A 27,970-nucleotide genomic window follows, 5' to 3' on the forward strand; every position below is an offset into this window, starting at 1 on the left:
CCAGTGCCTCCTAAAGAAGACAAACAATGAACAGACAACAAGCAGGCATCAAGCAAAAACAATGAGAAGACAGCAACAAAAAACAATGAGCAGATAACAAACAAAACAGTGAGCAAACAACGAACAAAAACAAAAAAAATGAGAGCAGGGAACATATGTACCTCAAGCATATCCCACATGGGAGGCCCTGGGTTCAGGTCCTGGTGCCTCCTAAAGAAAACACAGACAACAAGTAGACAATAAGCACAAATAACGAGCAAAGACAATGAGTAAACAGACGAGAGAGTCATTTGGGGGAAGGAGGGATACTAAAAAAAAAAAAAAGTAAATGTAACAAGAAATAGAGATTTAGCTATATAAGACCTTAGACAAACTAAATAAATGGAGAAGGGGAGTGAGGAAAATGATGAGAGATAATATGAGTTAAATTATCACCTTGCACAGCAGGATGTTTTTATCTAAATTAGGAAACAGCAGTTTAAGTTTATACATTAAAATTATTATTGCAATGGCAATCAAAATTAAAACAGAATGGTGAGTTTGGGGCTAGTAGGAAAAGTTTGATAAGAGGGAGAGTTTCTATTTTAAGGCTTTCTGTATGATTTAATTTCCTTTTGCCCTGTTTATGTAACAATTCTAAATGGTAAAAGTATAAATGCTATTGAACATAGTAGACTTAAAGAGTAAAAATAAATCAGTTAAACTGGTTGCATTTAATATGGCTTGATAGAGTGCCTACTAATTTGACATTTATCTGACTGATTTTTGCCATTAAAGAGAGGCAAAATAATCACATTATTCAGAGACTGTGTGGCCATAGCTCAAAGCCATGTCTTTATTGTACATTGTGCAGTCTAATGAATATTTCCTGGGGTTTAGATGATACTTTTTGTTGCATTTCATTTAAAACATTTTATTAAAAAAGAAATACTTGTTTATTGTAGATACTTAAACTAAAAAAGGACAATAAAAGTCACTTTTAATCCAATGGCTGGTCCTTTTAAATTGCTATTTTGTTTTAATGTATCTCTTATTTTACTGAGAAAGAATTCTCAGGAAGGAATCTGAAATTTTATAATACTCTGTGCATAAGCTCACATATTATTTTAAATAAAATTTATAACTTGGACATATATATTATTCCACCACCTAGTTTACAGTTATTTAAGTGTTTTAACCTTTCTTTGCTAGTTTCAGGAGAGATATTAACTATCACAAATAATGGCCCCAATAAGAAAAATGGGGCAAATTTTAAAAATAATCATAAATACAAGTTATGCCTATCTCAGACAAATAAAGCTTTACTTGTTCATCTGAAATTATAATTTCTTTTTACCTTGAATATACAAAATAAAGATTATGGAAAAAATAGAAATTTAGCTTAATTCTCTGGAGTTCTGCTATCAGTTTGTATGCCAGTTTAAAGGATCTGTGAACAAGTAATGGATACATCAATAGAAAATAAAATAAAACAAAACAATCATTGTCATGATATAATTTTGCTCATTTTCAATGTTGTTTGAGTTAGCAATTGTTATAAGCCCTTTTATTTGTCTCTACTTATGGTTGATTTGCTATATTTGCCCTGATCGCTTGATTTCCATATCATCTTGATTTCTCAATGCATGATACTCTATTTATTAAGCACCAAATATAAGAAAAGCACCCTACCGAATGCTAAAGATACAAATGTGCATAAACATGGCACTTTTATCTCAATGAAAAAAAGCATGAGTATAAATTAATATAAAAGTGCTAAAATAGAATCCATACAGGTTCTTAAGAGAGAGGGTTTAATGGAAACTGGTTCCTTAGGAAGACTTCTATAAGACATGGTATTCTATAAGAATGAAAAATAGAATTAGGAGGTCATTATAAGAAGAAAGAAGAGTAAACAAAACAAGGGAGTGGAAATGCAGGTAGTGCTTCTTCTTAATCTAATCAAATTTTGTTTGGGCCCCTGCTTCTCAGACATTTGTGGGAATATGTATCACCTGTGCATCTGGTTAGCCTGCAGGTTTGAATTCGTTGGGCTGCATGTGATCTGAGATGCTGCCTTTCTGACAAGCCTCCAAGATGCTGATGCTACTGGTCCAAGGTTAAAACAAAGATTTGGACATGTGTACTGACAGAGAGGAGAAGAGGGACATGTAGAGAAATGGTTCAGGGAAAAGCTGCTGCTTATATTGGGTGCTCCACTTCCCAGTTGTGACCTTTCCTAACAACCTCGGGGGCGTCCCACTTTATGCCAAGTCTTTCTTATTGATGCCTATGCTTGCCTTACCCTGAACTAAGTCTGTGGGAAGCTATGAGTTCCCTATATACCCATGTCTGTGTTATTTGTAATTTTGTAAAATTGGCATTCCTTTCCTCCTCAGCGACATTTCTCAATAGGGGGCTCAACCATTGACTTTATCAGTTATATTTTTTGTGCATAAGGAAATGTTTAGCAAATACCTGTAAAATATTTAAAATGTAAATTTCAGTGCTCTACCATCAAGGATTTATATTCAGAACTTCTGGGGTTAGAACAGAAAAATTGTATTTTTAATTAGTATCTTGGTGAGTCTGGTTTAGTTTGAACCTCTGTTCAGGAGTTGCCTTTCTCTTGCATACTGGCATGCGCACAGTTGATGAGCATGAATGGAGGCGTCTGACAGCTCCTCTGCAGGTGGTGATTCTTGAAAATGAGATGTTATCAACTTGAACCAATTGGAGGGGCCATAATTGAGATTCCATTAGCGATCTGACCATAGCCTGGATGAGTTATTTTGTTATTAACAAAGAAAGGAAAGCATTGACCTTCAAAATTGGGTTCATTCTGGTCTGTAAGGTAGAATGTCATTCAACTAAATGCTCATTATTCCTGATCTTTAGATGAAAGATAACTTTTCCCCAAAAGATATGAAAAAATGTTATGCTAATTTCACATGTTCAGCAATGGATAATGCTAAGATGTCAAAATGTCTCTGGAATAGCAAAGGAACTAATGTGTACACTAGAAATATTGCAAATAAGAGATGATTGCTATTGGGAATTTGCATGAACCTGAATCTTAAATAGTTCTTCCTGTGCTAAAGCCGCTCTCTGAAAGAAGATTCTGAGAATAGAGAACAAGGCCTCCAAGAGGTATATACTAAATTAAACTAATTAATCATTAATTTTAGAAAAATGGATCCAAGATAAATCCCTTATTAGAGCAGCATTGGACATGGCAACCTTCCTTGACTTTATTTCATTCACCAATTCCTCTGTAAATGGTCATTATCCAACTCTAAATTTCTAATTTGGAAATTTCAAGTATATTCAATCTATAAATGCATTTTTATCCTTTATTACATCTACTGATAAATTTCAAGTTTTAAAAAATATTAACCTTTTCTAAGTGAGAGTAATTAATGTTCTTTTTCTTAGTAGAATGAAGAATTAGATGAATTACACATGAATATTAAATTAAAAGTAACATTTTTCTTTCAAGTCTACTTTAGAACTATATTTTCTTGTCTTGCTTCCTGCAGATCAATAATGTACAAATTTCAAGTCATTACAAAATGTAATTTATATTCTAGTTTAGAAATGTAAGGCTGGGAATTTTGATCATTTATTTATTTTCAGAATTTTAAAAATGTATTAAATTTAAAAAATATTTCTATGGAGAATATGACAGTAATATATAAGGATATACATATGTCATTTAAAGTTTTTTATATGGGGAACTTCTTATCTTTAAAATTTCCCATTTTAAATTTAAATGCAAGTTCCAGAATACTCTGTTAAGTTATAGTGTGGACATGTGAAAATTAATGCCACTCTAGGTAATGGAATTTACAGAAAAGGGATCACCAGGGAATGGAGACTGGCTAATTTCCCAACAATCCTATTATTGTCCCCATTTTGCATATGAAAGAACTGGAACCCAGAGATATTACCAATTTAACTGCTAAACTGTGGTATAATCAGGTATTGACTTAAGGTGCATTTGACACCAAAGTTCTTAAACACTATAGCTCAATGAACAAAATTTGTTTGGAGTCCAATTACTCTTGAACATCCCTTAAATCTCTCATAAAGAACTTCCAAATTGGGGGCAAAAATACCATCCTTTATACTTATGGAAAAGCAATATTTCCTATCTATTGGATGGACCATTGTTTTTATTATGGGGAAATAAGTAGGTTTCTTAAAGTTCTCTCTCTCTCATGCATAGATGATAGATAAATAATGATACATTAAACAGACAGGGTGGGGGGGGGCAAAGAGAGAGAAACAGAGAGGAAGAAAGAGATAGAGCAAAACGTTCACTTTCTAGCAGGTACTTGCAAACTGAAGCAGACTATCAGAATCACAAATTTACATCTCCCACCTGATGCTTACTCTGAGGTGAAGGCATATTAAGAAAAATGCCATGAAGACTCACCAACATTAAATAAATACTCCCCCATTATCTGAAGTTCACTTATTTAACTGGTGTAAATCTATGCATAGATGATGAACTCTGACTGAACTCTATTGATAGAGTTATACAAAACAGAGGAAAAAGTGTGATGGGAGAAGAATCTCATACTGAGACAATGAATTAATTTGGCCAGTGTTTATATATAGCTCAAAAAATATATTAAGCCCTTCCATGTTATAAGCATTGTCCTAAGTATTGGCAATGTAGTCGGATAGTGTAACAGATTGAGTTTGCGCCCCAGAAGAAAAAAACAAACCAAAAAAAAAAAAACCATGCTCTTAATCTTAATTCATTCCTTCTGGTAAACTCTTTGTTAAAAGGATCTTGTGAAGATTTTATTTTTAGTTAAGGTGTGACCAACTGAATCAGGATGGGACTTAATCCTGTTACTTGAAGTCTTATTAAAAAAAAAAAACAAAAAACGTGATGAGGAGTTGGAAGCTGGAAGCAAACTGAATTCAGAAGAGAAAGGAGAGGTTGTCACCAGATGACAAGAAAGCCAAGGAATCCAAGGAATACCGACCAGCCAGAACACTGTGGACCTCAGGAGGAAGCAAGCCTGCTAACCTTTGAAAAATGAGACAATGAAACAATAAATCCCTGTTGTTTAAGCCAACTCATCGTGTGGTATTTGTCAAGCAGCCTGGACACTAAGACATTTTGAGGGAAATTTAATTCAAGTGGTAGTCAGGTAAGAAGAAAAGCTCAGCGCATTGTAGCAAGAACTGTAACAGGAGACTTTACAGGGTACTATGAAAGCACACCAGAAAGTGGGCGACTGGAATGTGACCTCCGATCTGTGTGGCAACACAAAAAGTGGTATTACAGAAGATGACAGGGAGGAGGCATACCCTTTCTGGTTGGACAGTGACCAGTCTTGAAATGTAGGTCCTCCAGAAATTATGCCATCTGCCTTTTAACAGAATGCTTTGTAAGCTGAACTAGTGCAGAGTGTGAGTGCATGGAATTTAGTGATAGATTCCTATTCTGATTAAAGACTTTTTAAAACACATTAATAGGGAATTGGACTTGGCCCAGTGGATAGGGCATCTGCCTACCACATGGGAGGTCCATGGTCCAAGCCCAGGGGCTTCTTGACCCTTATGGAGCTGGCCCATTCTCAGTCTTGATGCGCAGAAGGAGTGCCATGTCACGCAGGGGTGTCCCCCTTGTAGGGGAACCCCACGCGCAAGGAGTGCGCCCCGTAAGGAGAGCCGCCCAGGGTGAAAGAAAGTGCAGCCTGCCCAGGAATGGTGCCCCACACACGGAGAGTTGACACAGCAAGATGAGGCAACAAAAAGAGACACAGATTCCCGGAGCGGCTGATAAGGATAGGAGCGGTCACAGAAGAACACACAGCAAATGAACACAGAGAGCAGATAACCAAGGGGGGGGGGGGGGGGGGGAGGGGGTGAAGGGGAGAGAAAGAAAGAAAGAAAGAAATCTTAAAAAATAAATAAAGCATTAATAAGACAAACAATTTTAATGTAAATATAAGCAAACACTATATTTAAAGATATTCTTATATTACTAATAATGTGAAAGTACTGATTATTGGATTTATCTTGATCAGAAAATATTGGTATCAGTGTAGTCTCAATCAATTTAACTGAAGAAACTGTGATGATACTACTTACTAACTTTTTTCCTGCATCTAATTGGGCACATGCATCATTGCCTGAGGCATAGCAAAGTACTGTGATGTTTGGGAATGATTTAGAGTTTTATTCACTTCTGAAGAGATCATTTCTCCAAACACCACGAAAAATGCCATTACTTTAATGAAATTCCCATTAGAGGGTTCACTGAGGTGACCAAGTGGTAACAAGGGTTAGCATTTCAAGGAGAAGCATTACATTTTCATGACAGCCATACTCCCACGTCTTTCAGAAGAATGGAAAGTGGTCCCCAAACAAGAAATTGTAAGACAAGAATCAGGTTTTCAATTTGACTGATTGGATATGGTAATTTTCTGCAGATTTTTTGATGAGATATTTTAAAATAAAGTTACACAAATTATAGTTAAACAAAGGTAACTATAATAACAAACTACTGGTCTCTACTCCACTGTTCCTTTTTGTTGTGCAATGTGGGAGATAAACTCTCTCTCCCAGGTCTTTAGCTGCTATATTGAACAGACTTTAGATCTGAATAATTTACTCCCAAGGAGTATAACAGTCCTGTTGAGAGTATAACAGGCCCTGATGAGAGGGGAAGAAAAGGAAAAACATAGCAATGGAAATGCTTCTATTTATTAAGGTAGTAATGGGGGAATCTTTCCAAAGAGAAGTAAAATTTCCAAAAGTTAAGCTATGGAAACAGAAGGCAGATGCTGCAAATATTTTTGTAATAAACCACAAAACTGCCTCAGTGCCTACTGGCTCAGAATAATAACAGCAGTCTAGATTTATGCTTTGCATTAAGTACATTGTTTATCAAGTTACTTTTGCTGTATTCCCTATACTTTCATTTTTGTATTTGATAAAGTTTTGTCAGTGGTGTGGCTTTCTTTACTATTCCTCTCTCCCTGCTCCTCCTTTCCTTCCCACCAAACAGTCTCTTTAATGGACCCAATATTTTATTTTGTAGCTAACATAGCAGTGTTTTCCTGCCAAAAGTTTAGTCAGTGGTTCCACTGAGGACTTAACCTCTAATTCCAAGACTAATTAAGAATGCAATCAGTAATCAGTTTAATTCCTCCCAGAAGTGTCAGCTTCCGTCTCCACCAAGGCCAAACTCTTAAAGAATGAGTGGTCTCTTTTCTTAATGCCTTTAGACTCATGTGAAGCCCTTCCTTATCTAGACCAGTGCTATACAGCAAGCCACAGACATAATATTTTAAAAGGGAAAGGAAAAATGTGTAATTAATTTCAATACTTTATTTATTTAACTCAATAGATCCTAAATAGTATCATTTTGACAGGTAATCAATTTACTATAAAAAATTACTAACAAGATTTTTTTTTTTTGTATTTTATACTTCCAGCACACCTCAATTCAGACTCGTCACATTTCAAGTGTGACTATGGTACTGGAAAATGGCAGGTCCAGAATCTTGCACACTCTGGAAAAGGTGGCCATGCGAATTTAGTAAACAAATAAAAACATCCTACGTCTTCAAATTGTCTTCCGCAAATGTGATGCTACATAAAACATAGAACTTAAAACAGCAAATAAATCTGATTTATTATGCATATGGGCCCATATTTTTAGGATTATTACCTAAAAGGAATAAAACTTACTTTTTTTGCTGTGTTTTTTTAGAGTTCCTCTCAATCTTTAATGAAGTAGGGACAAAACACAGAAACAATCCCCGCTTTAAAAAAAAAAAAAAGACTGTTTGAAGGGCAAAGGAATAGATAAAAAAGAGGAAACTTTATATTCACCCCCTCCCCATTAAAAGGAGAAAAGGTAGATAAAAGAAAAGGAAAAAAAAAGCTAAATCAAAGTTGTCATTGATTTAAAAATATTTCTCATTGGACAGAATTTATGCTATGATATGTTAACTTTCTCAGAATATGTTCATCACTGACTTTTTAAAAATAATACATTTTTAGGTTAATTGTTACAAGGGCACAGTGTATGTCCTATAAAAAAAATACGTGATGGAATGTTATGCAGTGGTAAGAAGAAATGAAGTCATGAAACATCTGACAACATGCATGAACCTGGAGGATATTGAGTGAAGCAAGCCAAACACAAAAGGACAAATACTATATGACTGTCTTACTTTGAAAGAACTATATTATGAGAAATATAAATATATTATGTGAAATATGAATATGGGTAGATTTGCATATATAAGACCGTTCTTCTTTGAAGCTGAACAAATATAAGTTAATACTACATATTAGTATCAGACAAAAAAACCACATTATACTAAATGAAGGAGACCAGACACATAGTGCTACATATTTGATTCCATTTATAAAAAAATGTAAATATAAACCATTTTATAAACATGAAATGAGATTAGTGGTGATGTACGTCTAAGGAAGGAAGGCTAAGGGGTATGGAATCTTTCTTTCTGGAGTAATGAAATTGTTCTAGAATTTTAAGGTGATAAATGTACAACATAAAGCCATTGATTGTACACTTTGGATAGAATAGCCAGAAACAGCAGTTTTGTACAGTGGGGAAAGCATAGAGAGATTGAGGGGTGAGGAACTTTCTTTTTGTCTGTTTTTTGTTTATTACTATAATTATTATTGAAATAATGAAAATGCTTTAATAATGATTGAAGTGATAAATGCACAACTATGTGATTATACCAAATACCATTGATCATATACTTAGGATGACTTACATGCTTCATTAATACGTATCAATACAATTGATTTGTTTTTTAAAAAAATCCTCCCTAATCTTTATTCCCTACTTGTCTTGACTTCAATCCTTCTGCCACCACCACTTGTATTATTTCTCTTTTTGTCAAGCAGCAATGTGGGCCCAGAAGATAAAGAAGACAAAGATGTAATTAAATCTTCTGTGAAATGGATGGCCCCATCTATGACAGAGAGGGAGAAATGTTTATACAGAGTTGTTCATGGTAGTCAAAATAGATATTTTGTTTGCATTGGAATTTTCTGGTAATTACTTTTAAAAGACTTGTAATTGTTTTGAAGCTGCTCTGCCACTCACTCATGGAGAGTCTTTAATAGCTGCACAGGATGCATGAAGCATCAGAAAGCCGCCCAGAACTTTAGTTTAGGGAGATGTTTTTATAGCACAAATACTAAGGCTATTTCTATAAGATTTTGAAGCATCTCATTTGTCACTCCCATTGACCAGTCAAGTCAGTGGGGAAAAGTTCGCTGAATTGATTGTTTGACTGAAAGAAATGAAGGCTCTTGTGCATAATTATGGCTTCCGCTGGAATGTAACTGACAGTTCACAGAACAGATGCTATAAGTAAAGGGAAAAAAAGAGGCAATTATATGGGTGGCTCAGGTTTGTAAGTGCGCCTTTCTGTGCTATTTAGATGATTGGGGCCGTGTCCCACTTAATATTGTGTAAGAAGGCCCAGCCTCTGTTGAGAGGTGGGAGAAGACAGGAAGCTTGAACTTGAGTGGAATGGGAACCAAAAGTCAACAAAAGGGCAGAGAGAAAAATGTATCCTCACAGAGAATGAAAAGCAAACAAGATGGACCAGAATAGCTTAAACTGAAGTAAAAGTCAATAGGAGTTAGAAGGAAAAAAAAAAAAAAAAAAACACTTGTTTTTCCAAATTTTTCCACATTCTCTTTCCTTTTTTATATTATTTCCTTTTCTGTCTCAATTCCCCATAGACAATATAAGGCATCCAATTCACATGTAACCTTCAAACCAAAATCCATACTACTGTGATTAATGTTTATCAAGGTTTTAGTTTTCTGCTGATAAGCTGTCAAAAGCAATTTTAGAGAGTAATCAGGTTAATGTTCACATGTAGATATTCTATTAATAATTAGCATAGCAAAAATTTGCTCTATCATCTACCTATCTCATCTATCATCTACTTATCTATATTTTGTCCCTCAAATGTATATATTGATGATAAAACACATATATCAGCTATGTTTTAATTTATACATGTTCAATTCGAGTAAATGGATTTGCTCTTGATAAGTGAATTTCAGTCAAACTCTTGGTTTTGCCACTAACTAGTTAGGTGAACTTAGGTAGCTTTTTAGGTGACCGTAGGTGGATTTTTTCAACATTTCTATATCTCAGTTTCTCAAAATGGAGAAAATATCTACACCATAAAGTTGGAATGAGAATTAAACCATACTCAATAAAGGGCAGCTACAATGGCATGGATATTTACTATTCATATTTTCAGAGCTGGCATGAAAGCCTTCACTTTCTACCTTGCGCTGTGGTTATCTGTGGCATGTCCCACTGTCCCACACATGAGCCTTCAGAGGGCATAGACAGCATTTCAATTGCCTTTGTGTGCTGTGTGCATTGTCCCCAGCACAAGTCCTTTACACAAATGTCCCCTCTGCCTACAAGCCTCTGTCCATACGTCACATGTGAATAACAGCTTTGGTTCCTTCAAAAGTCACCTTTAGCCCCTTTGCTATGATATTCCAGTGATTCCTAAGTAGGTAAGGCCCTCCTTGTGCTCTGCTCCTAGTGCACTTTGCCTCTGTGCCCTTCATATCCATCAGTCCATTGTTTTACAAGGCACAGACTATGAGTTTCAAAGCTGTTTTTAAATATTTTAACGTGATTAATTGAACAGTGCTATAAAAATAATAGCTAATACATGCATAATGCTTGTTAAGTGTCAGGCACAGTTCTTCTATATCAAATTACTTACTCCTAATCATAACCTATGGTATAGGTATTATTACTATTATTCCTGTTTTAGAGATGATTAAATGGATGCTCAGAATGTTTACGTGACCTACCTAAGACCGTTCTGTAAGTAAGCAATGGAGTCAATCGCTGTGATTTGGATCCGGAGCCCCTGCTCCTAACCTCCTCTCTCTAATATGCCTCTATTTTTTTAGTGCCTGAGATGCAGAATACGTTATTGATTTTGGCTGAAAGGGTGAATTAAGAGAGGGAATAATGGATGCAGGGGCATAATCAGCTGAAGAAAAACTCTGATATAATGAGAAAGCACAATAAAACATGCTCAATGTGTGGTTAAGGCAGAGTTGAAAACATGCTTAGTATGTAGTTGAGGCAGAGTTTAGAAAATCAAAATTTTGCACTTTTCATGCAGCAGTTATGCATTACCAAATTTGTGGTAGCCTATTGAGAATGCCATCATTTTTGCTCTGCTGCTTACCAAAATAGCTCAAGAATGTTGGGTTACGGAAAGCCAGGAACCAGTAGTGGCAAATATACAGAAAGTCTGGCTTGATGGTTCATAACAATGGGTCTGAATCTCCTGATTTCTGATGTGTGTGTGTGTGTGTATGCATGTGGTTTTACTGCACAGAATTTATTCTGTTGTGCCTGTTAGAGACCTAAAACAAGAATGCTTTTGTCAGGGACAATTAATCAATTAATGTGCATTGTTGCCTTGAAGGGTTTTACAGTATATCTAGGGAGAGGAAACTAACATATGAATCAATTATAAGACACACTAAACCTGCAGCTATCTTTTGGAGTATGAATTACAAATACAAAAGGAGGTCAGACAAGGGAGCAAAGTCTTCCTGGAGGAGAAGGGTCTTGAACTGTGCCTTAAAGATTTTGTCATGCTGGTCAAAGAGAAAGTAGAAGTGGAAAAATGTAAGTGGCAAGATTGTGTGGTAGGTTTCAGAAAGGAAGCGAAAGCACAAACAAAGGCAGAATTCTACATTTCAAGACTACAGGTATTTGGGGTTGTGTTTGACAGTGAGTCAGTAGCCAGACTGTTTTTAGGACATATTTCAGAACTGTTCCTCAGAAAGGGTTGCAAAAAAGGTTGTCTATCATCACTGACACTAATTATAATAACAATTCTTCCTGAGGCTTGTATTTTGAACCTAAGTCACTCCGTAGATATTTTATTTCCATCACTTTGAAACATTAGCACATTTTCTTTCTTTTAAACTAAGATTTTGCAAAAGCAGGTATTAAATAAGCACAGATGGTTCGGGCAGGTTCCTTGCAGTGTGTTAAGGAAATGGCAGTTCCTGAAACTTCCCATAATTCAGGCAGCGAAGGAAGAGCAGGAAACAGTTGATCAATAATGGCATAGCTATGTAGGGGGCTAAATAAGAAGAAAGGGAAATTAAAATTTACTAAGACACTTCTGCTAAGACGTGTATAGAAGAATTTCTTGATGGTCAGGGAAAATGGACACTAAAATAGGTTATCAGTGTAGCTAGTGGGCTCTTCACTCTGGAAAATCATTGAACATGAACAGAGCATTTGCTCCAAGGAGTTTGTTCACTGACTTGATTGAATCAGATGGCAGACCTTTTACAAATCCAAGCATTGGCTGAAAGAATGTGCTCTCTTTTACTTGTTATAGATCTCAAATATTCTGATTCTCTATATCAAGACCAAGAACCCTGACTGAGTCTCTCATTTTTAACAAAGGTAGTTATCATATGAATATAAATATAGATAAAGCTGTAGATATAATGAAAAATGTGTATATTTATGTATGAACTTTTATATTTCCAAGGTGACAGACCAAGTACTCATAACATAATAAATATTATCTTAAGACATTCACATCATTTATCATAAGGTGTAATTTCTATAACAATTGGATACTTGATTTGCATTTGAAATAATAGACTAAGTATTTAGCACAAGGCTCAGTAATTAACAGACTGGGAAAGGGCTGCCTAATAAATGAAATATGACACAGATCCTGCTTTAAAGCATATTTTAGATACAGCCACATGACATTGCACTTTTTTTTATTAAAATGGTTGAATATATGCATTTATCATATGGTTCAACTTAACACACCCTAACAGAGGGGAAATAAGACAAACACACCCAGGATGGTTAAATCATGATAAAAGAGGGCACATGAATAAGTGCCCTGTTGACTACTAGAGACAACGGTGCTGAGAAGTTCAGAGAAGGAAGAGATCAATGGGACCTGTAGCAGTCTGGGTAATAAATGTTCATTGATTTGAATTGACTTGAATTGTTTGTCCAATTTTGTTAAGAAACGAATCTCTCTTACTGCCTTGTGGCCCTATCTCCCTCTGCTCAAGGGTCATCCAGATAAACAAGTAACTAATAATGTGGTTTTTGATTCAGTGAATCCTTCAGCAAAGTACTTCCATGGCAGATAATAGTGTTAAACACCTTGGGGAATATGAAAAACAAAATAAGAGCTGATCTCTGCCCTTTAGGAAATTAGAGTTCTGTTGATTAAATAAGTCTGGGTACATGAAACAAAATAAAGAAGCATAAAAATACTATTGAGCAGTGTGATTCAAAGAGTGACTTTATAGTTTAGAGAGGAGAGAAATCATTGCGGACTAATGTAATCAGGAAAGGCTTCCCAGGAGTATAACTTATCCTGGTCTTGAAGAATGGACTTGCCTTTAATTGATAGAGTTAGTAGAACAGTGCACTTGAAAACGGAATAACTGCAAAGTCTGCCAATAATCTGTTTCTTGAAATGAGCTGCACATTTTTAAACTCTTTTTCTGAAAAGGTGTAGTTGTACCATTTCTCCCTATGCAAATTTCAATTGAATACTCATTTATCCAGCTGTGCTACAATAAAATTCAGTCTAAGTTCACTCATACTTTTCAGTGAACTTAATTTTTAGAGTACTGTGTGACCATAAAAGTTCAGGTTCCCGAGAATTAGTCTTTGATGATATTTTAAGAAGCAATTGTATAGTACTCTGAGTGAAGGTTTGCAGTCAGTTATGAAGGCAAAGAAATACATGAGGGACTACCAAAAAGGAGTTATGAAACCACAAAGGAATACTGGGCAACTGATTGGATCAGGGGTCATGAATCTAATGGGACTCCAGGCTGATACTAAGCACTGGGTAAATTCTCAGTGGCTATTTTGAAGGAACCCATAACTATCTATGTCTTACTGAGGCTGATCAGGACACCACTGACATTTAAATAGTCAACCATATGATGGACCAACACCCCAATTAAAAAAAGAAATTTAAAAACTACCAGTTCAACTAAATTCAAAGGTGAGAGGGTTGATAGGTGAGAGCTGAGACCATGCTGTCTAAGAAGGCATATCAGGAATATCCTCTTCAAAGTTTGCTCAAGTGAGCTCAATAATTGGTTCCTTGAGAGACTCCACTCACTTGGTTTCAGTCATATTCCCTTGAATCAGTTCAGTTCCAATGATTAAGTTTCAATATCACTTTTCTTCCATTTATTTTCAGTTTTCTTCTGTTTCTGTACCTCTTCTGTGTTCTTTCCAAACTTCTAAATTTCTTTACAAGCACATGTTATTCTCAGGTTTTACTCTGTTAGAAAATGCCTAGAAACAAGGACACAAATGATGACTTTATACTTGCATGTATAAACATGGAATTTCTTTGTTAAATCCTTGCACAAAATGGACATCTGGAAGGTGAATATATAATGTTGATTAAATATCCTTACTTGGTTTAAATCAGTGCATAGCCCCATTAGTGATACTAAGACAGGGTAAAGTTAGTTTCCTCTTCACTATGGAGCAAATACAATTTAGAAATACAAAAATTGACTAAGAGGAAGAATATTAAGATTCTCCCAATTTTTAATGGTAAAAGAAACAAATACAATCCTCTAAAAATGATCGAAGTCCAACATCCTCAATATATTCCCACACTACAACATTAAAGGGTTGCAAAGAAGAGATGTAAAAGCACAGACTCCACAGCCATGCTGATAGAGGTGAATCCAGACAACTCCACTATTAGCTGTGCTTTGTGCAAGTTATTTGATTTCTGAGGAATTTTATCTTTTTATCTGTAAAATATACTAAATGACTGTACTATATATTTCACGTGCCCCGATGAGATAATATAAAGCACTTAAATAATTCCTGGAATATAGTTAATCCTTAAAAGTGAGCAGTTGGTTTATCATTATCTTTCAAAATATTGTTAATATTTGTAGCAACTTCTCCTTGGTCCTTAAGGTTTTCAGTGCCCGTTTTGGGTTGGAGTGAGGTGGGAGATACTGTGGGAAGATGTTTTGGGAGGTTAAAAAGTGATCGAGATCAGAGAATCTTTTGGGATGTTTGGCTTTGACTGAACAAACAGGATTTGTGATCCAATGCAATTTTCATCCCTCAATATCACTTGGAAGGGAGCCTAAGAAAGAGAAGACAATTAATGTATAATAACGCTGTGCGGGATTGTGCATTGAACCCTTTTTCCTGCCGAACTTGCTCATTTTCCACATGAAAAATTTATGAGGGAGTAATAATTAAAATACATGATATTTGCTTAATATTTACAGTTACAGGGTAGTTTCACTATATTATTTCCTACACATTTCATGGGTAATATCAAGTGAGGTAATGCATAGGAGAATACCTACCACAATTCTGGGAACTAAGCACATGCTCAGTATGAATAATAGCTCCATGCCACCCGTGCCAGCTGTAAAAGCCCAGTCCTCATGCAGAGGCGCTTCATAAAACCCACTGTGTAGAGAAGGAGGGCAATATTTAGGACAAATTTATAATACTAAGCATTAAAACGCTCCTACAGATACCACAAGCTTACGTTTTAACTTAAAAAATAAAATCTAAATCTTCTTTCATGAAGAAGTAAGTCCAGTATGGTAGTTGGCCCAAGACACCAAAAACTGAATTAGAAACTGCCACCTTGTGCACACAGCTATTGTATTATTTCTCCATTTTGCAGGTGAAGCAACTGAGACCCACAGTAGTGGGAGTGCAATATAGATAAAAAGATTGTCAAGAGGCACATTTCCCTTCATTAGTTTATTTTAATGTATTCAAATTATTCCAGGTAAATATTAGGAAATCATAAGAATTAACTGGTCTACAGTTAACTGGTATACTATATACACAGAGCTGCAAAAGTGCTCTATCCTTAAGAATAAAATCAAGGAATGGCTATTCCAGGATGCAGTAACCCAAGATAATTCTCAAAAAAACCATCTGTAAAAAGAAAACACTGTTTTCTAAGAATATGCTCTTAATTATTACCAACAACAAATGATCATTTATTGGGTGGTGATTATGAGAAAAAATATTCTTATTAATAACCATCTTTTTAATGTGCCTATTACTCCAAAACTTTGATCACATCTCTATATAAATCTGATGCCATAAAGTGTATTATACTTGTGCCTTCTTTTTCAGAATGTAGTCTCTAAATTCCAGTTTCTAGAAATGTGTTCAGATGTTCATTTATACAATTTACATTCTTTGATTGTTCTTCCTATACTAGGCACTATGTCAGTTTTTAAAATATTTGGCCATTCAGGTCAGAACCTTTCAAACAGTATTTCTGTGAAGTTATTTCACAGAATAAATTTGTTCACTGCTATCTGCTTGGGAGTGTTTGCAGTAATATCAGTGCTTATCAAGTCAGCGCCTAAACTTTCATATCAGCACACCAATATCTGATAGCAGGTAATGGCGCCATGACCTTTTTGTGCTAAGATTTCCAGAAGCTCTTTGCTGAAATAAACTGTAGCCTTGGATACACCTTTCCTTTAGGCAGAAAGAAACCTAGAAACAAATTTTAGTGTTTGAAGGCATGAAAGAGAAAATAACTTGAAAATAGAGGTCAAAGAATGGATGAAGTATTATGAGAAAGACCTGACAGAGTTGCAAAAGATGTAGTCAACTTGTGATACTTTAAGACCTGACCCCGGGTTGGATAAATTTTTGAGGCATGGGAAGTCTCTTACCCAGTTATGAAAAGTTGAGGGACCATTTTCCAAACAACTCTCACAAGATTTTACTACAAAGTTGAAATTTAGAATTGCAGGGGAAGGCATGCTGTTAACGTACTGAGCAATTCCTGAAAGCCTGTCTTCACACCAAAAGGGGAGTTTTGGTGTTAATAATGTGTCCTGTCCATTCTGCAAAGATTTATGTGTACAGCAGTAGTTCTCAAAATTTAGAAAGCATCAGAATCAGAGGACTTGGCTCACAGACTGTTGGGTCCCACCCCAAGATTTTTTGATTCAGTAGATGTGGGGCAAGCAGAGAATTTGGGCAAGCAGAGAATTTGCCTTTCTAACAAGTTCACAGATGGTGCTGATATTGCTGGTTCAGGAAAAACACTTTGAGAACCACTGAAGTGACAAACAGATTTCATTAGAAATCGATTTCAGCCATAAGGTAGAAATCGATTTGGAAGGGTTGGAAAGATCATTTGTTTTGAAACCAGAAAACCTTGAGCTCGATTTTTAGATTTATCATGTTTCAGCTGCTGATGACTATGACCTCAAATTGCTACAGTTACCTTCTCTACAAAATTAAGATTATAATATCAAACATTAAGTGCTACAGCTGTAAGGACCAATAAATATTGCATGCAAAGTACGTGACACATACCAAGTGTTTAATACTTAACCATTATGATTAACATCTGCTGGCCTGATGATACAATTTTTATACAACACTTGTGTTTTAAAAAGTTGTGAATGATTGAGGAATGAACGAACATAATGGGGGTCTGCAACTAAGGACTAAAGTAGACTTATTTTTATTCTAGTAATGGAAGAACTTGTAACACTGATATAAAGACAAGTAGTCACCAGAGGTCCTGAGGGGTGGGAGAGGGAAGAATAGATATAACATGGGGCATTTTTGAGATATTGGAATCATTCTGCATGAACAATCAGAGGTCCAAGCATTGTAGTTCTTCAGTCATCACACATATTTATTCCCATATACTCCAAACATATTCAAATATGATCTCATCTCCTACTCTCCACAAACTCTTCATACTGTCCATGGCTTGTGGGGTTTAAGGTTTGTCATCAGCATACTTCTCTAAATCCTCAAGATCTTCTCTAAACACATCTGCTCTAATTTTCCTGAGCTCCCTTGCTTTTGTTCCCTCCTACACTTACATCATGTGCATCGTGGCTTAGGCTAAGGGGTTTCATGCTCCCCATTTGCACACCCCCAAAATTTCTCCTCTTCCATCTTCACAAACTCCACTTTCTTTGGAAAAAATTATCAGATTTTACCAGCGTTACCCTTCTTTCTTTTTGTTACCTCTAGGTCATTCCCCTTGCTTACCTAGATAAATGTCTTCCTTTCCAAACCATCCTGTCATCATTCCTAGTGAGTTCAACATTGAAGTAAATGCTCAAACCAGGTAGACAATCTCTTCACCTCCTCAGCAGTAAGGATTGTTTCTTCTTCTTCACCCCAGCTACCTACTTACCTTGTCATCAACACCCAGTGCAGAATTATTTTCAATTACCTCCCTCTTCGATCATCTCCTTCTCTCTGCCTCATTCATACACACACACTCCTGGTCACTGTTAAAGTTGTGAATCCTCTGAAAGCAGAATCTGTTCTATTTTCTTCGTCTATCCTCTCTGGAGCACCTATGCTAGGGTTTTACAGAGAGTAACAGCTCAATGTGCAATGACTTAACTTTATGCAACTCTTCTGAGTACTTGATAGGAGAAGAAATGCAAGTAAGAAAATGTTTATCTTTTCAATTTCAAAAATCAGGAAATTAGATATTTTTGTCCCTGGCTCTATGTCCCTATAAAAGGAAGCTGACCAATTTTAGAATTTCTCAAAGACAAGCAAGACAAATATCATCTAATTCTCCCTTATCTCCCCAAAGTAAAAGCCTCAGGTTGAATTGGATCCCATATACCCATCACATAGATGATGTGAAGAAAGATAAAAACTAATACTAAGTTTCTTGGATCTCGACAAAGAACACAAGACAGAAGATGATAGATATGACATGGTTCTTCTGTTTTACCTCATACAATTTAAAATCAAATAGTTTTCTACTTTTAGCAACTGAACTGAATTGCTTCCACCATGGAAACAAAATTTTAGGGCTAGTGGGCAAAGATGACTCTCCTTTGCCTGGTGTGCCAAATACAGAACCCCAAAACCATGTGCCAGAAAAAGTAGTTATAAGTATTTTATGGGGGGAATTACAATGGATTTCTCTTTGTTGGAGCCATGTGGACATCGCTGGAAGGATTCTTCCATATGTGAAATGGCCAAAGAAGAGATGGGCACTTTCTCTGTGGTTGATGAGGATGGGGGATTTGGAGCAGTTCCAGAAGGATGATTAATGGCAGAATCATGGCCTCTCTCATTACCACCTAACCCCTTACCATTTTTTGGCAAAAAATAAAAAAAATAGAAGAACAACAAAGACTAGCAAACTTCCTTAATTTAACAGTTTCTGTGGCTTTTAGCGCTGTCTAGTTTCCTTAAGAAAGATTTTCATGGGGAAAAAAAAAAGCTAAAAGGCAAGCTAATAGAAATACCTTGGAAAACAGATGCCAGATGATCAGATTTTGTCTGTTGGGTAATAGATTGCTCAATTACATATGCCAGTGATATAATCTGGAACTCGTTGCTGCTCAATACCTATCCAAAGTTTCATTGCATTGAGAGAAACAATATTCATGAAGATTTGCTTGAATGTATCACAGTCCATATATAACTGTACTCTAAAATAACCCATCCTCGAATTTAGAGAGACCTGGATTGCCTGACCCCACGACCTTGCCTGGGTGATCTGCCTTTACTGAACTATGGTTTGGTACATTGCCCTTGGTCTACAGTGAAGAACTTTAATAAAATAATAGCAACAATGCATAATGATATGTTATATATAACATAATTATTCAATAAATGGTAGCTAAATAATAATATATAATAAATAAATATATCATTTATTTCTGTTGTTGATTTCCCATGCCTCAGCTCTGAGGGGCATTGTATGATGTGAATCTATTCCCAACAATTTCAGATGGTGCTCCATATGGAAGCGGAGTCTTTACTGCAGGCAAATTTTATGCACAATTTGATAGGAGGAGTTTTATGAGGAAAACGCAAGTTATGAGGTCAGGTAATTTTGAGAAATACCACACAAAGTAATGTAAAAATAGTCAGTTTATTGAAGGATGTCTCAGTGATTTTAATATTCTAATATGCACACGTATTTTCCAACCCAAGGACATAGAATGCAGGCTTTGTCAAAATAATTTGCCACATTTTTTTTACCTCTCTAGAAACAAGTGGGGGGCACAATTTCTGCAGAAACAATTTTGGGAAATACAGCACTTTACCAATTCCTCTTCTAGTGATCTGCTAAAGTGCTTGAAATTCTCAGTTTTTTGAGGTAGGCATTACTTGAAGAATTAATAAATGAAATCTATGCCTATCAGAACTTTTAGGGCCAGAAGAAAAAATCCCTGATCACTAGCTCACACTTAGAAAAAAAGAAAAGCTCAGGAAGGTGGAAAGACAGGATGTTATCCATGCTGAATGTGTACCATGAATAAAATGGGCCATGGTACCAAGAGGGTAAATGCAGGTTGAGGAACCTCAGAAGTTGAGTCACAGCGCAAGGGACCTTGGGAAGAAAGAAGCTGTAGAAAGCTGCTAAGCTGCTGAGGGGAAGATGGGGGGGGAAATGCAACATATCAAAGTATAGGAGTGCCTTGGACAAACTTTATTACCCTGCATTTTGTTAAGTCATGGGCAAATGTGAAAGCTACTATATCATATATAGAATGGTAATAGGAATGTTAAACACCCACCTCTTATCGTCTTTAAAAAAAAAAATTTTTTTTTCCACAAAAAGGAGGCATAGGATTAGTTTTAACTACAGATTTTATGTGAAATGTATGGAGGGTAAAAGGTACCCCTAAGTAAACTAATGGTTCTCACCCTATGCTGCACAACAGAATCACCCAGGGGCTCCATGAAAGTACCATTGGTTGGTTCTAGCCCAAAAAAATTAAATCAGAATCTGCATGACTGAGACTTCCTAGGAGATACACATACGCAGCCAGGATTAGAACCACTGCTTTAGAGCAAAGATTATTTAGGCGGTAGTTGGGAGCAGGGTAGGATAGTTTCTTTAAGTTAGTCCTTAGTGGTTAAGTGACTCCTTTTTCCCACCAAAAGCCTATATGTGATTTATAAATCCCTACTGAAAGGTAGGGAGTATCATGGAATTCTTGTGATTTATTGTATGAGACTTGTATAACCTGCAGAAATAATCGCTGAGTCATTGGAAATGCCATTTTGAGAAACCCTATTCTTTTACCAAACTGCCAAGGGTGATTCCTCCGTGGACATGAACCATCTCCAGTCTCAGATTTCACACTTATTCATCCTCTTTAGCTTGGGACTAGTTAATGGGAAAGCAAGCAGAATTTCTCCCCAGAGTTTGTCATCATATTTACACACTACATCTTCTTTGAGAAAACAAACTGATTATCAAACCACTTCAGTTCTTCTATTTAAGATCATGTGGATTTTCTCTTCCCTTCCTCTGGTGATGTTTAGATTTCAGCTGAGAGTACCTGGAAAAATGATGGATCTGGGTAAGCTATATAAATCATGGTGACTTAGGACAGTAGGTACATCAAGGAGAAAAGGGACACTTGTCAGGTAGAAGATCCTTTTTGAAAGTGTACCTTATGCTGTCCCAATGGCTGCTTGGATGGTAGTGATATAATTTAAAGAGATTCACATGACTTAGTTCATTTACCACCTGGAAGGTTGATCATCTTCTGTAACTTCACCTTTCTCCAGTGAAATGATTGCTTTATTGCTTTACTTCTTAAGCAATCCAAGGGGAAGGCCAAAAAAAAAAAAAAAAAAAAAAAAATCCAATAGCTGAAGGCAATGCAATAGCCTGTGTTATGATAACAGTCCTATGCTTGTCATCTAGGTAATTCTGATGTGCTCAGAAGGAAGAAAAAAATAACCTTTCAAGTTATTTCTGCAGCCAATTTTAGATAAATCTTTTTTTCCTCTGAGTGAAACACAGCAAGGACATAACTATGCAGAGTCATTTTACTCAGTTTTGAATAGGAAAGCATTTTCCCTTTTCAAATAGTAATGAAAACTTTAGAGAGGCAGAAAATAATTACCCCTATAGGTCTTAATCCAGATCACTGAGATTTTACCCCATAACTTTCTATTCTTTTTTTTTTTTTTTTAATTTTTTTATTTTTTATTGACTTTGTAATAATATTACATTAAAAATATATATGTGAGGTCCCATTCAACCCCCCCCCCCCCACCCCCCCCTCTCCCCCCCCCCCCCAACAACACTCGTTCCCATCATCATGACACATCCATTGGATTTGGTAAGTACATCTTTGGGCACCTCTGCACCTCATATACATTGGTTCACATCATGGCCCATACTCTCCTCTATTCCATCAAGTAGGCCCTGTGAGGATTTACAATGTCCGGTGATTACCTCTAAAGCACCATCCAGGGCAGCTCCATGTCCCGAAGACGCCTCCACCTCTCATCTCTTCCTGCCTTTCCCCATACCCTTTGTCCATTATGTCCACTTTTCCCAATCCAATGCCACCTCTTCTATGTGGACACTGGATTGGTTGTGTCCTTTGCACCTTTATGTCAAGAGGAGGCTCAGATTCCACCTGGATGCTGGATGCAATCCTCCCATTTTCAGTTGTAATCACTCTAGGCTCCATGGTGTGGTGGTTGTCCTTCTTCACCTCCATCTTAGCTGAGTGTGGTAAGTCCAATAAATCAGATTGTAGGTGCTGGAGTCTGTTGAGGCTCAGGATCTGGCTATCACATTGTCAGTCCAGAGATTCAAATCCCCTAAATATATCTTAAACCCCAACATTAACTGCACCTCCAGCACATTAGCATGAAAGTCTTATGAAGGGAGATCCCATCTGAGTCCAGATTCATCACACATAAACACCATTTCCAAAGAGGGGCCATCTGACCTGGTAGTTAACCCCATCGGCCATGACCATAACTCCCATGGGTCTCTTTAGCCCTCAAAGGAACCAATATCTGGGGGTTGTATCTGCTTTATCTGTCTCTCTGACTCTGCTCAGTTGTGCATGAGGGCAAACCTTCTGCTAGCCTCCAGACTCTTTTTTAGAAACTCGTAGCCATATAAACTCATTTCTCCTTTCCATTTCCCCCTTACTTTAGGTCAAACAGCATTTTAAAGTCATGGTATTTTATGTAGACATGGATATTCTGCTGATCCGCATTGAACCTTCCGTATAAGGTCATTTTCCAGTTGCATCATCAGTTGGTAGTTGATAGTGGTCCCTCGTTGCCAGGGAGGCTCATCCCCGGGTGCCATGTCCCACGCTGGGGGGAAGGCATTGCATTTACATGCTGAGTTTGGCTTCGAGACTGGCCACATTTGAGTAACATGAAGGCTGACAGAAGGAAATTCCCAGGCACAAAGTTGCTCTAGGCCTTGTTCTTATTTTGGGTTTATCAGCTCACAAGCATAGTCATTAGTATCAGGGGCTCACTGTTGAACCCTCACTCCCTCCCGGTCCCCACCACTGTACCTGGGAGACTGTCGCTGCTCCCCTAGGGACCACGACAGAGCACCACTGGCCAGGAACCCAGTACCCCCCCTGCTGTGGTTTTTAATTGTTGCCACTATGAGTATATCCAAACATTACCATGCACCCTGGACATATGTTCTGTACAGCTCCCTGTCAGTCATATATCACCTGTCATTGGTATCCCATACCAGTATCCCTCCATTGCCATTGTTGAAACACTCTGTGATCCAGAACTCCCCGAAATTTGAAGCCCAATATAATGTCATGGTCCCTTACTAGGGAATGGCATATAGCGATGAGTTTAAAGGATAGATAAAGAACTTGGATAAAGTTAGATAAAGAACTTAGATAAAGAATGTTGACTTGAAAAAATTCCACATCCTATTTTTTTCTTTTTTTTTTTTTTTTTTTTTTCCCCCCCCCCTAATTATTCAGCTTTTCTTCACAGGAGTCCTAGACCACAGCAATGTATATATATAATATACAGCACTCCCACACATCCACCAGAAAACCTTTTCCCTTCCACAGTGATACTCTTACGCCCTATTCATATCATATTTACTTAAAGTGATGTACAGAGTCTGAGACATTAGCTTTCTAACAAGGTGACATCTGTGCTTACATTATGGTGCATACTTTAGGATACACAGTTCTTTACATTTTTAGTTATCCTATGTTTTACATTATGGTTTACATTATCAGTCTGTCATCTCCTATATGTTATGGTGTAATATTACATGTTTTATATCCATCCTTGTGTACTCTCAAGAAACTCCTCTCTTACCCCCCATTTACTTTGGTTCCACACATTTAACGTCCATTTTCCCTTCCACCTTGGTGCCCTCAGTGATAGCCAACCTCCGTTTCCTGAGGAGCCACTTCCAGAGATAGATGGAATAGTGCATAACTTTCTATTCTTAAAAATATTTCTCCGTGGGAAATAGGATGAAAATGGAAAGTATGCTAATATAAATGCAGTATTAGTTAAGATTAAAATCAGTTTTCCTTGGTATTTAACATAAATGACATTCACGTACAGAATGATTCTTTTGGTAATCCCTAAGTAGCCAAGACTGCATGGAAGCTCCTGTGCTTTGTTTTCCCCTGTTAGGATTATCTATGTCTCCTCTTAATTGATGCATATTACCTTACAAGTCCCTTTGAGTACAAGTTACATGTTCTTCTATATCAAAAAGATGTTTCCAATCAAATCATTTCATTAGTATTTGTACAGACAATTAACATAGCACTTCTATCTGGGCTTCTTATTTTTTGTAATAATAAATTTTATTTTTAGAGAAGATTTAGATTACAGAAAAGTTACATCAAAAGTATAAGGGATTCCCATATAACTCATTTCCCCCGCCCCACATTTTCTCTTCTTAATAACATCTTGTATTAGTCTTGTACATTTGCTACAATTGCTGAACCAGTATTGAAACATTCCTACTAATCAAGGTTTATAGTTTACATTATGGTTTACACTTTGCACTGAACAGTTTTATAGTGTATAGTATATAATGTAGAGTGTATAATATATAATGTATAGTGACCTGCATCTGTCATTACTATTCATGCAGAACAATTCCAATGCCCTAAAATATGCCCTATGTACCACCCATTCTTCCCTCTTCCTCCCCACGGATTCCTGGCAACCACTATCTTTATACAAATATCACACATTCTTTGTTATTACAATAACAATAAGTCTACTTTGGTCTACATTCTTTCTTATTACAATGACAATAAGTCTGCTTTGGTATGTGGTTGCAAAGCTGTTCATTCTCAACTTTGAGGAATTCGAGGTCATGAGGTTTACTCTGCTTCAGATTGAGAAGGGGTTTAAATCTTATTGGGCAGTTGGGAGGAACTGTTTTGCTTGCAGTTGTAGATATGCTTTGTTTTGGGGATGGGACCTGTCCATCATCATCTTGTTAGTTTCCTGAGTGCTGGCTCCTCATTTTAGTTTCTATCTTGAAGTAAATAATTTCACCTGATTCTGGGGATAAACTCATCAATAGACCATATTTGACTATAAGTAGTAAACAGCTTTCTGTTAGCTAAAAGGCATACATAAAAGAAGAGAGAAGCATTGTCTTCTCATCTTATATTATGAAGAATTAAAATTGTATAGGTTTATTAAAAAATATATACTAAAAGCCCACAATGTACTTGGTGCTATTTTAAATCCTGGTATCAGAGAAGTAAACAAATTGGAAGAAAAATTCCTTTCCTCAAGAAACTTACATTCTGGTGATCCCATTTTTAAGGTAGGGAATTGTATTAAGTTAGAGGAATTATAGATAATAGGTGTCAAAATAATTTTTTATGGATTTCTTCATCTTCCCTTAATTTTTTCATTTAAAAAATTTTTTGAATTATATTACACTTTATACATAAACAGTAAGTGTATATTAAGAGTTGTGAACTTACAAATCAAACATGCGTATCATCATACAGGGTTCCCATACGCCACCCCACCAACAACACTTTGCATTGTTATGAAACATTTGTTACAAACTATGAAAGAGCATAGTCAAAATATTACTACTAACTATAGTCTATATCTTACATTTGGTGTATTTCTCCTAGCCTGCCTGATTATTAACACCCTGTATTAATATTATACATTTGTTATTGTTCATGAGAGAACATTCTCATATTCATTGCTAGCCACAGTCTGTCTTCCACCACAGAATTCACTGTTATACAGTTCCATGCCTTGTACAATCCACATAAAAAGAATTTGTAATGATCAAAGTATGATGTTGAATGTATGATTCCCTCATCATACATAATAGCATTGCTAATAATACTCATCTCTTAGTACTTACTATGGACCATGAATTGCTCCTTAAATGGAGCTTTTAATTTGATGCTTACAACCTCTTATGAGTTTGATACTGTTATTATCCCCATTTTACAAATGAGAAAAGTGAGAATTTCAGTAGTTTGTCCATAGTCACACAAATAAGAAGTAGTAGAATTGGGATCTAGACCTGTGCAGACTGTTTCCAGACCTGCCTTTTGACTGCTTCACTGATTGCCTTCCTTCCTTCTACACAAGGACCCAAATCCAGATATAAAAGCTAGTTTTTGAAAGTTGACCTACAATTTCATCTGTAATGATTTGCTATATGGCGTGTTATGGGAACACAGGCCCAGGAACAATAGGAACTTTCAGCAAATGACTGCTTTATTAATTACACACAAAGGCACAAAGAGACCAAAAAAGCAGGGGAAGAGACCCTATTGTGGCCATCTCAGGGGAAGCCAACTGCTTGGGTCAGGGTTGGTAGAAAGCTGCTCCTCTCGCCCTAATTCGCATGCTGCCCCAGGGACGGGTTTTTATACAACTCTGCCACTGTGAGTTCTCACCTTGATAAGTAGCTGGGACTGCTTGTTTCCAGTTTCAGTTTTAAGATAAGGCCAGGCAGTTCCATTAGACCTAAATATCTCACCTGGGCTGTGGAATTAACACATATGGAAACACCTGCACACAATAGAACAGGAGAGGGATAGGCAAAGGCTGAGAAATGGTTGCTAGGGTGTGTCTGTGACATCCCCAACACAAATATTATTTATTTTCAATATTAGCAAGAGAATTTCTCTGAACTCTCTGAACAGGTGGAGACATAGACTCCATAGACATCCTGCATACACTACATAAAAGGCCCATATCTCGTGCCCTTGCATGTCAAAGAATTGCCAAATCTATGTCATTATTTTATGGAGTCTTTTAATACGGCAAAGAGCATCAACTCATGAAACAACTTAGTGTGATATAGAATGCTCTTGCTGTATTTTACCCATCATTGTTCTACTTAAATTCCAAATATCAATTGAGTTCCATAATTTAAAACTCAGTGCTTAAAGTAGACTTATTATTATTCTACTATAGATTTCTTATTTTTCCAGCAATGGAAGAACTCTTATCATTGATATAAAGGCAGTGGTTCTGAGGGATGGGATAGGGAAGAATAGGTGTAATACGGGGACATTTTCAGGACATTGGAGTGATGGGGACAGGCCATTGTATATTTTGTCATAACTTACTGAATTGTGTGGGACAGAGTGCAAACAACATTGTAAACTGGAGTCCATGGTTAGGAGCAATGCTTCCATAAGGGTGCATCAATTGTAACAAATGTACCACACTAATGATGGGTGTTGTTAATGTGGGAAAGTGTGGGAGGGGGAGGGAGTAGGGCATACCGGGATCCCTTATATTTTTTATGGACTATTAAGGTAATCTAAAGCTTCTTTAAAAATAAAAAAAAAATAATAATTAAAAAACGTAAAAAATAAAATAAAACTAAGTGTGTGCATTGCCAATTTGTACCTGCATTGCTTTGACTTTCTAATGGGATTGTTTCCTAACTTTATTATGGTCTCTCTTCCTCCTATCTGCTCACAGAATGAAGTGAGGGAAAGTCATAAATGATTATGATTCATATTACAAATGGCCTCTGCTGAGTAGCCCTGCTATTAACCAATTCTAGTATTTATCTCAAATTAAGCCCCACTCCTTTCTTCCTAGTGGGAATCCCAAACATTCCCCATGTTTCTTTAGCCCCCA

The sequence above is a fragment of the Dasypus novemcinctus genome, chromosome 7, assembly GCF_030445035.2.
Source record: "Dasypus novemcinctus isolate mDasNov1 chromosome 7, mDasNov1.1.hap2, whole genome shotgun sequence".
Taxonomy (NCBI): Eukaryota; Metazoa; Chordata; class Mammalia; order Cingulata; family Dasypodidae; genus Dasypus; species Dasypus novemcinctus.